The 10,999-nt window shown below is 41.7% G+C and overlaps 17 non-coding genes across 17 annotated transcripts; all 17 read left to right on the top strand.

Moving 5' to 3' along the window:
- Positions 1-835: 835 nt before the first annotated feature.
- LOC115401307 (U5 spliceosomal RNA) lies at positions 836-948 on the top strand. Its single transcript, XR_003932937.1, has one exon. It is a non-coding gene; the product is annotated as a U5 spliceosomal RNA (small nuclear RNA).
- Positions 949-1,454: 506 nt separating this feature from the next.
- LOC115401296 (U5 spliceosomal RNA) lies at positions 1,455-1,567 on the top strand. Its single transcript, XR_003932926.1, has one exon. It is a non-coding gene; the product is annotated as a U5 spliceosomal RNA (small nuclear RNA).
- Positions 1,568-2,075: 508 nt separating this feature from the next.
- LOC115401295 (U5 spliceosomal RNA) lies at positions 2,076-2,188 on the top strand. Its single transcript, XR_003932925.1, has one exon. It is a non-coding gene; the product is annotated as a U5 spliceosomal RNA (small nuclear RNA).
- A 508-nt stretch (positions 2,189-2,696) lies between these two features.
- LOC115401293 (U5 spliceosomal RNA) lies at positions 2,697-2,809 on the top strand. The gene has a single exon (XR_003932923.1). It is a non-coding gene; the product is annotated as a U5 spliceosomal RNA (small nuclear RNA).
- A 507-nt stretch (positions 2,810-3,316) lies between these two features.
- On the top strand, positions 3,317-3,429 carry LOC115401292 (U5 spliceosomal RNA). The gene has a single exon (XR_003932922.1). It is a non-coding gene; the product is annotated as a U5 spliceosomal RNA (small nuclear RNA).
- Positions 3,430-3,935: 506 nt separating this feature from the next.
- Positions 3,936-4,048, top strand: LOC115401290 (U5 spliceosomal RNA). Its single transcript, XR_003932921.1, has one exon. It is a non-coding gene; the product is annotated as a U5 spliceosomal RNA (small nuclear RNA).
- Positions 4,049-4,554: 506 nt separating this feature from the next.
- LOC115401289 (U5 spliceosomal RNA) lies at positions 4,555-4,667 on the top strand. The gene has a single exon (XR_003932920.1). It is a non-coding gene; the product is annotated as a U5 spliceosomal RNA (small nuclear RNA).
- Positions 4,668-5,173: 506 nt separating this feature from the next.
- On the top strand, positions 5,174-5,286 carry LOC115401288 (U5 spliceosomal RNA). The gene has a single exon (XR_003932919.1). It is a non-coding gene; the product is annotated as a U5 spliceosomal RNA (small nuclear RNA).
- Positions 5,287-5,792: 506 nt separating this feature from the next.
- Positions 5,793-5,905, top strand: LOC115401299 (U5 spliceosomal RNA). Its single transcript, XR_003932930.1, has one exon. It is a non-coding gene; the product is annotated as a U5 spliceosomal RNA (small nuclear RNA).
- A 507-nt stretch (positions 5,906-6,412) lies between these two features.
- On the top strand, positions 6,413-6,525 carry LOC115401287 (U5 spliceosomal RNA). Its single transcript, XR_003932918.1, has one exon. It is a non-coding gene; the product is annotated as a U5 spliceosomal RNA (small nuclear RNA).
- A 507-nt stretch (positions 6,526-7,032) lies between these two features.
- Positions 7,033-7,145, top strand: LOC115401286 (U5 spliceosomal RNA). Its single transcript, XR_003932917.1, has one exon. It is a non-coding gene; the product is annotated as a U5 spliceosomal RNA (small nuclear RNA).
- A 508-nt stretch (positions 7,146-7,653) lies between these two features.
- On the top strand, positions 7,654-7,767 carry LOC115401303 (U5 spliceosomal RNA). The gene has a single exon (XR_003932933.1). It is a non-coding gene; the product is annotated as a U5 spliceosomal RNA (small nuclear RNA).
- A 506-nt stretch (positions 7,768-8,273) lies between these two features.
- Positions 8,274-8,386, top strand: LOC115401298 (U5 spliceosomal RNA). The gene has a single exon (XR_003932929.1). It is a non-coding gene; the product is annotated as a U5 spliceosomal RNA (small nuclear RNA).
- Positions 8,387-8,891: 505 nt separating this feature from the next.
- LOC115401300 (U5 spliceosomal RNA) lies at positions 8,892-9,004 on the top strand. Its single transcript, XR_003932931.1, has one exon. It is a non-coding gene; the product is annotated as a U5 spliceosomal RNA (small nuclear RNA).
- Positions 9,005-9,511: 507 nt separating this feature from the next.
- LOC115401285 (U5 spliceosomal RNA) lies at positions 9,512-9,624 on the top strand. Its single transcript, XR_003932915.1, has one exon. It is a non-coding gene; the product is annotated as a U5 spliceosomal RNA (small nuclear RNA).
- A 503-nt stretch (positions 9,625-10,127) lies between these two features.
- On the top strand, positions 10,128-10,242 carry LOC115401261 (U5 spliceosomal RNA). The gene has a single exon (XR_003932892.1). It is a non-coding gene; the product is annotated as a U5 spliceosomal RNA (small nuclear RNA).
- A 506-nt stretch (positions 10,243-10,748) lies between these two features.
- LOC115401268 (U5 spliceosomal RNA) lies at positions 10,749-10,861 on the top strand. Its single transcript, XR_003932899.1, has one exon. It is a non-coding gene; the product is annotated as a U5 spliceosomal RNA (small nuclear RNA).
- The last annotated feature ends 138 nt before the right edge of the window (positions 10,862-10,999 follow it).

The following is a 10,999-nucleotide window of genomic DNA, read 5'->3' as shown; positions in this document are numbered from 1 at the left end:
TTTCTAAAATTTTATTGATCATTAAAAAGTCATTGACTTGGTTAAAATCCAGTCTTCCTAAACTTTACTTAAAAAAGGTAAGTTGGATAATGGTCTGTAGTTATTAAGAACACTGGGGTCGAAATTGCACTTCTTCAGGAGGGGCTTCACCACCGCCATTTTAAAGGCAGTGGGGAAGACACCCATCTGAAGAGAGCAATTCATGATATTTAAAATCTGTTCCTCAAGGAATCCATGAAGTGATTGAAAAAGTGGTGTGGGAATGGGATCTAAAAGGCAGGTTGTTGATTTTTACTTGGGAGAAAACTCGACCAAGAGTCCTCGCATCAACCAGGTCAAAACTGTCCAGTTTTTCCTCAGGCATGGACAACGGTTCAGCTGTGTTCACTGATAAAACCTGTTGAGGTAAAAGACGGGACCTGATGTCTATGATTTTGGTTCTGAAATTCTTAGTTCTTAGTTCTTCTATGTGGGTATTGTGAAATGGTCAACATGTCTGATCAACCCTGAAAACTGGGAGGTTGCAATCAAATGACAAATGTTGTTCAGGAAAAGGCCTTACAGCGGGACCTCTTACCAAATATTTGGAGAGTAAAAAAACACTTCAAGGTTATGGGCGTGGCCATGACACTCAGTATCACTGTAATACTTTGTGAAAGTACAATCATTGTCCTAATTGGAAGAAATTTTCATACTGCTGTCAAACCTTGACCACAGACGATGATGGATTTGCAAATGAATTTAGCCCTTTAACCCAACCCACATCTAAGGACCATGAGAGAGGAGGACATTGAACCCAAGCGGGCGCAATGCTTCCAACCACAACTCTTCAGAAAGCTCTTGCTTCTCTTCAGATTGTATAAATCTTTCGCCTTTTACTAAAGATTTCCGTGGAGAGAAGTATCAGGAGTCAATTCCAGTTTTTGATTCCCCACTGTCTCGTGGGGTTGCAATTGATGTCAATGAAAACAACTAAACACATGAGGAGCGACAGCGGTAAGAAAGTAAGTGCAGCCTTTCCTGACAACACTTATCCGTATCAATGCCTTGGCATATCCGAGATGGACTTGTCTGGATTTGGGAACATATGTGGGTATTGTGATTTGGCCAACATGTCTGATGAACCCTGAAAACTGGGATGTTGTGACAAAATAAGAAATGTTCACAGGGAAAGGCCTTACAGCGGAACCTCTTACAAAATGTTTAGAGAGTAAAAAAAAGGTTCAAGGTTATGGGCGTGGCCATGACACTCATTATCACTGTAATACTTTGTGAAAGTACAGTCATTGTCCTAATTAGAAGAAATTTTCATAATGCTGTCAAACCTTGACCACAGACTATGATGGATTTGCAAATGAATTTAGCCCTTTAACCCAACCCACATCTAAGGACCACGAGAGAGGAGGACATTGAACCCAAGGGGGCGCAATGCTTCCAACCACAACTCTTCAGAAAGCTCTTGCTTCTCTTCAGATCGTATAAATCTTTCGCCTTTTACTAAAGATTTCCGTGGAGAGAAGTATCAGGAGTCGATTCCAATTTTTGATTCCCCACTGTCTCGTGGGGTTGCAATCGATGTCAATGAAAACAACTAAACACATGAGGAGCGACAGCGGTAAGAAAGTAAGTGCAGCCTTTCCTGACAACACTTATCCGTATCAATGCCTTGGCATATCCGAGATGGGACTTGTCTGGATTTTGGAACATATGTGGGTATTGTGAAAAGGTCAACATGTCTGATCAACCCTGAAAACTGGGAGGTTGTGATCTACTGACAAAGGTTGCTCAGGAAAAGCCCTTACAGCTGGACCTCTTACCAAATGTAGTGAGAGTAAAAAAACGCTTCAAGGTTATGGGCGTGGCCAAGACACTCATTATCACTGTAATACTTTGTGAAAGTACAGTCATTGTCCTAATTGGAAGAAATTTTCATACTACTGTCAAACCTTGACCACAGACTATGATGGATTTGCAAATGAATTTAGCCCTTTAACCCAACCCACATTTCAGGACCACGAGAGAGGAGGACATTGAACCAAAGAGGGACCATTGCTTCCAACCACGACTCTACAGAAAGCTCTTGCTTCTCTTCAGATCGTATAAATCTTTCGCCTTTTACTAAAGATTTCCGTGGAGAGAAGTATCAGGAGTCGATTCCAATTTTTGATTCCCCACTGTCTCGTGGGGTTGCAATTGATGTCAATGAAAACAACTAAACACATGAGGAGCGACAGCAGTAAGAAAGTAAGTGCAGCCTTTCCTGACAACACTTATCTGTATCAATGCCTTGGCATATCCGAGATGGGACTTGTCTGGATTTGGGAACATATGTGGGTATTGTGGTTTGGCCAACATGTCTGATGAACCCTGAAAACTGGGATGTTGTGACAAAATAAGAAATGTTCACAGGGAAAGGCCTTACAGCGCGACCTCTTACAAAATGTTTAGAGAGTAAAAAAAAGGTTCAAGGTTATGGGCAGTGGCCATGACACTCATTATCACTGTAATACTTTGTGAAAGTACAGTCATTGTCCTAATTAGAAGAAATTTTCATAATGCTGTCAAACCTTGACCACAGACTATGATGGATTTGCAAATGAATTTAGCCCTTTAACCCAACCCACATCTAAGGACCACGAGAGAGGAGGACATTGAACCCAAGGGGGCGCAATGCTTCCAACCACAACTCTTCAGAAAGCTCTTGCTTCTCTTCAGATCGTATAAATCTTTCGCCTTTTACTAAAGATTTCCGTGGAGAGAAGTATCAGGAGTCGATTCCAATTTTTGATTCCCCACTGTCTCGTGGGGTTGCAATTGATGTCAATGAAAACAACTAAACACATGAAGAGCAACAGCGGTAAGAAAGTAATTGCAGCCTTTCCTGACAACACTTATCCGTATCAATGCCTTGGCATATCCGAGATGGGACTTGTCTGGATTTGGGAACATATGTGGGTATTGTTATTTGGCCAACATGTCTGATGAACCCTGAAAACTGGGATGTTGTGACAAAATAAGAAATGTTCACAGGAAAAGGCCTTACAGCGCGACCTCTTACAAAATGTTTAGAGAGTAAAAAAAAGGTTCAAGGTTATGGGCGTGGCCATGACACTCATTATCACTGTAATACTTTGTGAAAGTACAGTCATTGTCCTAATTGGAAGAAATTTTCATACTACTGTCAAACCTTGACCACAGACTATGATGGATTTGCAAAAGAATTTAGCCCTTTAACCCAACCCACATCTAAGGACCACGAGAGAGGAGGACATTGAACCCAAGGGGGCGCAATGCTTCCAACCACGACTCTTCAGAAAGCTCTTGCTTCTCTTCAGATCGTATAAATCTTTCGCCTTTTACTAAAGATTTCCGTGGAGAGAAGTATCAGGAGTCGATTCCAATTTTTGATTCCCCACTGTCTCGTGGGGTTGCAATCGATGTCAATGAAAACAACTAAACACATGAAGAGCAACAGCGGTAAGAAAGTAATTGCAGCCTTTACTGACAACACTTATCCGTATCAATGCCTTGGCATATCCGAGATGGAACTTGTCTGGATTTGGAACATATGTGGGTATTGTTATTTGGCCAACATGTCTGATGAACCCTGAAAACTGGGATGTTGTGACAAAATTAGAAATGTTCACAGGGAAAGCCCTTACAGCGGGACCTCTTACAAAATGTTTGGAGAGAAAAAAAAAGGTTCAAGGTTATGGGCGTGGCCATGACACTCATTATCACTGTAATACTTTGTGAAAGTACAGTCATTGTCCTAATTGGAAGAAATTTTCATACTACTGTCAAACCTTGACCACAGACTATGATGGATTTGCAAATGAATTTAGCCCTTTAACCCAACCCACATCTAAGGACCACGAGAGAGGAGGACATTGAACCCAAGGGGGCGCAATGCTTCCAACCACGACTCTTCAGAAAGCTCTTGCTTCTCTTCAGATCGTATAAATCTTTCGCCTTTTACTAAAGATTTCCGTGGAGAGAAGTATCAGGAGTCGATTCCAATTTTTGATTCCCCACTGTCTCGTGGGGTTGCAATCGATGTCAATGAAAACAACTAAACACATGAGAGCAACAGCGGTAAGAAAGTAATTGCAGCCTTTACTGACAACACTTATCCGTATCAATGCCTTGGCATATCCGAGATGGGACTTGTCTGGATTTTGGAACATATGTGGGTATTGTGATTTGGCCAACATGTCTGATGAACCCTGAAAACTGGGATGTTGTGACAAAATTAGAAATGTTCACAGGGAAAGGCCTTACAGCGGGACCTCTTACAAAATGTTTAGAGAGTAAAAAAAAGGTTCAAGGTTATGGGCGTGGCCATGACACTCATTATCACTGTAATACTTTGTGAAAGTACAGTCATTGTCCTAATTGGAAGAAATTTTCATACTACTGTCAAACCTTGACCACAGACTATGATGGATTTGCAAAAGAATTTAGCCCTTTAACCCAACCCACATCTAAGGACCACGAGAGAGGAGGACATTGAACCCAAGGGGGCGCAATGCTTCCAACCACGACTCTTCAGAAAGCTCTTGCTTCTCTTCAGATCGTATAAATCTTTCGCCTTTTACTAAAGATTTCCGTGGAGAGAAGTATCAGGAGTCGATTCCAATTTTTGATTCCCCACTGTCTCGTGGGGTTGCAATTGATGTCAATGAAAACAACTAAACACATGAGGAGCAACAGCGGTAAGAAAGTAAGTGCAGCCTTTCCTGACAACACTTATCCGTATCAATGCCTTGGCATATCCGAGATGGGACTTGTCTGGATTTGGGAACATATGTGGGTATTGTGATTTGGCCAACATGTCTGATGAACCCTGAAAACTGGGATGTTGTGACAAAATAAGAAATGTTCACAGGAAAGGCCTTACAGCGGGACCTCTTACAAAATGTTTAGAGAGTAAAAAAAAGGTTCAAGGTTATGGGCGTGGCCATGACACTCATTATCACTGTAATACTTTGTGAAAGTACAGTCATTGTCCTAATTGGAAGAAATTTTCATACTGCTGTCAAACCTTGACCACAGACTATGATGGATTTGCAAATGAATTTAGCCCTTTAACCCAACCCACATCTAAGGACCACGAGAGAGGAGGACATTGAACCCAAGGGGGCGCAATGCTTCCAACCACAACTCTTCAGAAAGCTCTTGCTTCTCTTCAGATCGTATAAATCTTTCGCCTTTTACTAAAGATTTCCGTGGAGAGAAGTATCAGGAGTCGATTCCAATTTTTGATTCCCCACTGTCTCGTGGGGTTGCAATCGATGTCAATGAAAACAACTAAACACATGAAGAGCAACAGCGGTAAGAAAGTAATTGCAGCCTTTACTGACAACACTTATCCGTATCAATGCCTTGGCATATCCGAGATGGAACTTGTCTGGATTTTGGAACATATGTGGGTATTGTTATTTGGCCAACATGTCTGATGAACCCTGAAAACTGGGATGTTGTGACAAAATAAGAAATGTTTACAGGAAAGCCCTTACAGCGGGACCTCTTACAAAATGTTTAGAGAGTAAAAAAAAGGTTCAAGGTTATGGGCGTGGCCATGACACTCATTATCACTGTAATACTTTGTGAAAGTACAATCATTGTCCTAATTGGAAGCAATTTTCATACTGCTGTCAAACCTTGACCACAGACTATGATGGATTTGCAAATGAATTTAGCCCTTTAACCCAACCCACATTTCAGGACCACGAGAGAGGAGGACATTGAACCCAAGAGGGACCATTGCTTCCAACCACGACTCTACAGAATGCTCTTGCTTCTCTTCAGATCGTATAAATCTTTCGCCTTTTACTAAAGATTTCCGTGGAGAGAAGTATCAGGAGTCGATTCCAATTTTTGATTCCCCACTGTCTCGTGGGGTTGCAATTGATGTCAATGAAAACAACTAAACACATGAGGAGCGACAGCGGTAAGAAAGTAAGTGCAGCCTTTCCTGACAACACTTATCCGTATCAATGCCTTGGCATATCCGAGATGGAACTTGTCTGGATTTGGGAACATATGTGGGTATTGTGATTTGGCCAACATGTCTGATGAACCCTGAAAACTGGGATGTTGTGACAAAATAAGAAATGTTCACAGGAAAAGGCCTTACAGCGCGACCTCTTACAAAATGTTTAGAGAGTAAAAAAAAGGTTCAAGGTTATGGGCGTGGCCATGACACTCATTATCACTGTAATACTTTGTGAAAGTACAGTCATTGTCCTAATTGGAAGAAATTTTCATACTACTGTCAAACCTTGACCACAGACTATGATGGATTTGCAAATGAATTTAGCCCTTTAACCCAACCCACATCTAAGGACCACGAGAGAGGAGGACATTGAACCCAAGGGGGCGCAATGCTTCCAACCACGACTCTTCAGAAAGCTCTTGCTTCTCTTCAGATCGTATAAATCTTTCGCCTTTTACTAAAGATTTCCGTGGAGAGAAGTATCAGGAGTCGATTCCAATTTTTGATTCCCCACTGTCTCGTGGGGTTGCAATCGATGTCAATGAAAACAACTAAACACATGAAGAGCAACAGCGGTAAGAAAGTAATTGCAGCCTTTCCTGACAACACTTATCCGTATCAATGCCTTGGCATATCCGAGATGGAACTTGTCTGGATTTGGGAACATATGTGGGTATTGTGATTTGGCCAACATGTCTGATGAACCCTGATAACTGGGATGTTGTGACAAAATAAGAAATGTTCACAGGAAAAGGCCTTACAGCGCGACCTCTTACAAAATGTTTAGAGAGTAAAAAAAAGGTTCAAGGTTATGGGCGTGGCCATGACACTCATTATCACTGTAATACTTTGTGAAAGTACAGTCATTGTCCTAATTAGAAGAAATTTTCATAATGCTGTCAAACCTTGACCACAGACTATGATGGATTTGCAAATGAATTTAGCCCTTTAACCCAACCCACATCTAAGGACCACGAGAGAGGAGGACATTGAACCCAAGGGGGCGCAATGCTTCCAACCACAACTCTTCAGAAAGCTCTTGCTTCTCTTCAGATCGTATAAATCTTTCGCCTTTTACTAAAGATTTCCGTGGAGAGAAGTATCAGGAGTCGATTCCAATTTTTGATTCCCCACTGTCTCGTGGGGTTGCAATCGATGTCAATGAAAACAACTAAACACATGAGGAGCAACAGCGGTAAGAAAGTAATTGCAGCCTTTACTGACAACACTTATCCGTATCAATGCCTTGGCATATCCGAGATGGAACTTGTCTGGATTTTGGAACATATGTGGGTATTGTTATTTGGCCAACATGTCTGATGAACCCTGAAAACTGGGATGTTGTGACAAAATTAGAAATGTTCACAGGGAAAGCCCTTACAGCGGGACCTCTTACAAAATGTTTAGAGAGTAAAAAAAAGGTTCAAGGTTATGGGCGTGGCCATGACACTCATTATCACTGTAATACTTTGTGAAAGTACAGTCATTGTCCTAATTGGAAGCAATTTTCATACTGCTGTCAAACCTTGACCACAGACTATGATGGATTTGCAAATGAATTTAGCCCTTTAACCCAACCCACATCTAAGGACCACGAGAGAGGAGGACATTGAACCCAAGGGGGCGCAATGCTTCCAACCACGAACTCTTCAGAAAGCTCTTGCTTCTCTTCAGATCGTATAAATCTTTCGCCTTTTACTAAAGATTTCCGTGGAGAGAAAGTATCAGGAGTCGATTCCAATTTTTGATTCCCCACTGTCTCGTGGGGTTGCAATCTGATGTCAATGAAAACAACTAAACACATGAAGAGCAACAGCAGGTAAGAAAGTAATTGCAGCCTTTACTGACAACACTTATCCGTATCAATGCCTTGGCATATCCGAGATGGACTTGTCTGGATTTGGGAACATATGTGGGTATTGTGATTTGGCCAACATGTCTGATGAACCCTGAAAACTGGGATGTTGTGACAAAATAGAAATGTTCACAGGAAAGGCCTTACAGCGCGACCTCTTACAAAATGTTTAGAGAGTAAAAAAAAGGTTCAAGGTTATGGGCGTGGCCATGACACTCATTATCACTGTAATACTTTGTGAAAGTACAGTCATTGTCCTAATTAGAAGAAATTTTCATACTGCTGTCAAACCTTGACCACAGACTATGATGGATTTGCAAATGAATTTAGCCCTTTAACCCAACCCACATTTCAGGACCACGAGAGAGGAGGACATTGAACCAAAGAGGGACCATTGCTTCCAACCACGACTCTACAGAATGCTCTTGCTTCTCTTCAGATCGTATAAATCTTTCGCCTTTTACTAAAGATTTCCGTGGAGAGAAGTATCAGGAGTCGATTCCAATTTTTGATTCCCCACTGTCTCGTGGGGTTGCAATTGATGTCAATGAAAACAACTAAACACATGAGGAGCGACAGCGGTAAGAAAGTAAGTGCAGCCTTTCCTGACAACACTTATCCGTATCAATGCCTTGGCATATCCGAGATGGAACTTGTCTGGATTTGGGAACATATGTGGGTATTGTGATTTGGCCAACATGTCTGATGAACCCTGAAAACTGGGATGTTGTGACAAAATAAATGTTCACAGGGAAAGGCCTTACAGCGCGACCTCTTACAAAATGTTTAGAGAGTAAAAAAAAGGCTTCAAGGTTATGGGCGTGGCCATGACACTCAGTATCACTGTAATACTTTGTGAAAGTACAGTCATTGTCCTAATTGGAAGCAATTTTCATACTGCTGTCAAACCTTGACCACAGACTATGATGGATTTGCAAATGAATTTAGCCCTTTAACCCAACCCACATTTCAGGACCACGAGAGAGGAGGACATTGAACCAAAGAGGGACCATTGCTTCCAACCACGACTCTACAGAAAGCTCTTGCTTCTCTTCAGATCGTATAAATCTTTCGCCTTTTACTAAAGATTTCCGTGGAGAGAAGTATCAGGAGTCGATTCCAATTTTTGATTTCCCACTGTCTCGTGGGGTTGCAATCGATGTCAATGAAAACAACTAAACACATGAGGAGCAACAGCGGTAAGAAAGTAATTGCAGCCTTTCCTGACAACACTTATCCGTATCAATGCCTTGGCATATCCGAGATGGAACTTGTCTGGATTTGGGAACATATGTGGGTATTGTGATTTGGCCAACATGTCTGATGAACCCTGAAAACTGGGATGTTGTGACAAAATTAGAAATGTTCACAGGGAAAGCCCTTACAGCGGGACCTCTTACAAAATGTTTAGAGAGTAAAAAAAAGGTTCAAGGTTATGGGCGTGGCCATGACACTCATTATCACTGTAATACTTTGTGAAAGTACAGTCATTGTCCTAATTGGAAGAAATTTTCATACTACTGTCAAACCTTGACCACAGACTATGATGGATTTGCAAATGAATTTAGCCCTTTAACCCAACCCACATCTAAGGACCACGAGAGAGGAGGACATTGAACCCAAGGGGGCGCAATGCTTCCAACCACAACTCTTCAGAAAGCTCTTGCTTCTCTTCAGATCGTATAAATCTTTCGCCTTTTACTAAAGATTTCCGTGGAGAGAAGTATCAGGAGTCGATTCCAATTTTTGATTCCCCACTGTCTCGTGGGGTTGCAATCGATGTCAATGAAAACAACTAAACACATGAAGAGCAACAGCGGTAAGAAAGTAAGTGCAGCCTTTCCTGACAACACTTATCCGTATCAATGCCTTGGCATATCCGAGATGGAACTTGTCTGGATTTGGAACATATGTGGGTATTGTGATTTGGCCAACATGTCTGATGAACCCTGAAAACTGGGATGTTGTGACAAAATAAGAAATGTTCACAGGAAAGGCCTTACAGCGGACCTCTTACAAAATGTTTAGAGAGTAAAAAAAAGGTTCAAGGTTATGGGCGTGGCCATGACACTCATTATCACTGTAATACTTTGTGAAAGTACAGTCATTGTCCTAATTGGAAGAAATTTTCATACTACTGTCAAACCTTGACCACAGACTATGATGGATTTGCAAATGAATTTAGCCCTTTAACCCAACCCACATCTAAGGACCACGAGAGAGGAGGACATTGAACCCAAGGGGGCGCAATGCTTCCAACCACGACTCTTCAGAAAGCTCTTGCTTCTCTTCAGATCGTATAAATCTTTCGCCTTTTACTAAAGATTTCCGTGGAGAGAAGTATCAGGAGTCGAATTCCAATTTTTGATTCCCCACTGTCTCGTGGGGTTGCAATCGATGTCAATGAAAACAACTAAACACATGAGAGCAACAGCGGTAAGGAAGTAATTGCAGCCTTTCCTGACAACGCTTATTCGTATCAATGCCTTGGCATATCTGAGATGGAACTTGTCTGGATTTGGGAACATATGTGGGTATTGTGATTTGGCCAACATGTCTGATGAACCCTGAAAACTGGGATGTTGTGACAAAATAAGAAATGTTCACAGGGAAAGCCCTTACAGCGGGACCTCTTACAAAATGTTTAGAGAGTAAAAAAAAGGTTCAAGGTTATGGGCGTGGCCATGACACTCATTATCACTGTAATACTTTGTGAAAGTACAGTCATTGTCCTAATTGGAAGAAATTTTCATACTACTGTCAAACCTTGACCACAGACTATGATGGATTTGCAAATGAATTTAGCCCTTTAACCCAACCCACATCTAAGGACCACGAGAGAGGAGGACATTGAACCCAAGCGGGCGCAATGCTTCCAACCACAACTCTTCAGAAAGCTCTTGCTTCTCTTCAGATCGTATAAATCTTTCGCCTTTTACTAAAGATTTCCGTGGAGAGAAGTATCAGGAGTCGAATCCAATTTTTGATTCCCCACTGTCTCGTGGGGTTGCAATTGATGTCAATGAAAACAACTAAACACATGAGGAGCAACAGCGGTAAGAAAGTAAGTGCAGCCTTTCCTGACAACACTTATCCGTATCAATGCCTTGGCATATCCGAGATGGGACTTGTCTGGATTTGGGAAC

Source organism: Salarias fasciatus, chromosome 14, assembly GCF_902148845.1.
Source record: "Salarias fasciatus chromosome 14, fSalaFa1.1, whole genome shotgun sequence".
Taxonomy (NCBI): Eukaryota; Metazoa; Chordata; class Actinopteri; order Blenniiformes; family Blenniidae; genus Salarias; species Salarias fasciatus.
This window is presented reverse-complemented; position numbering and strand designations above follow the sequence as displayed.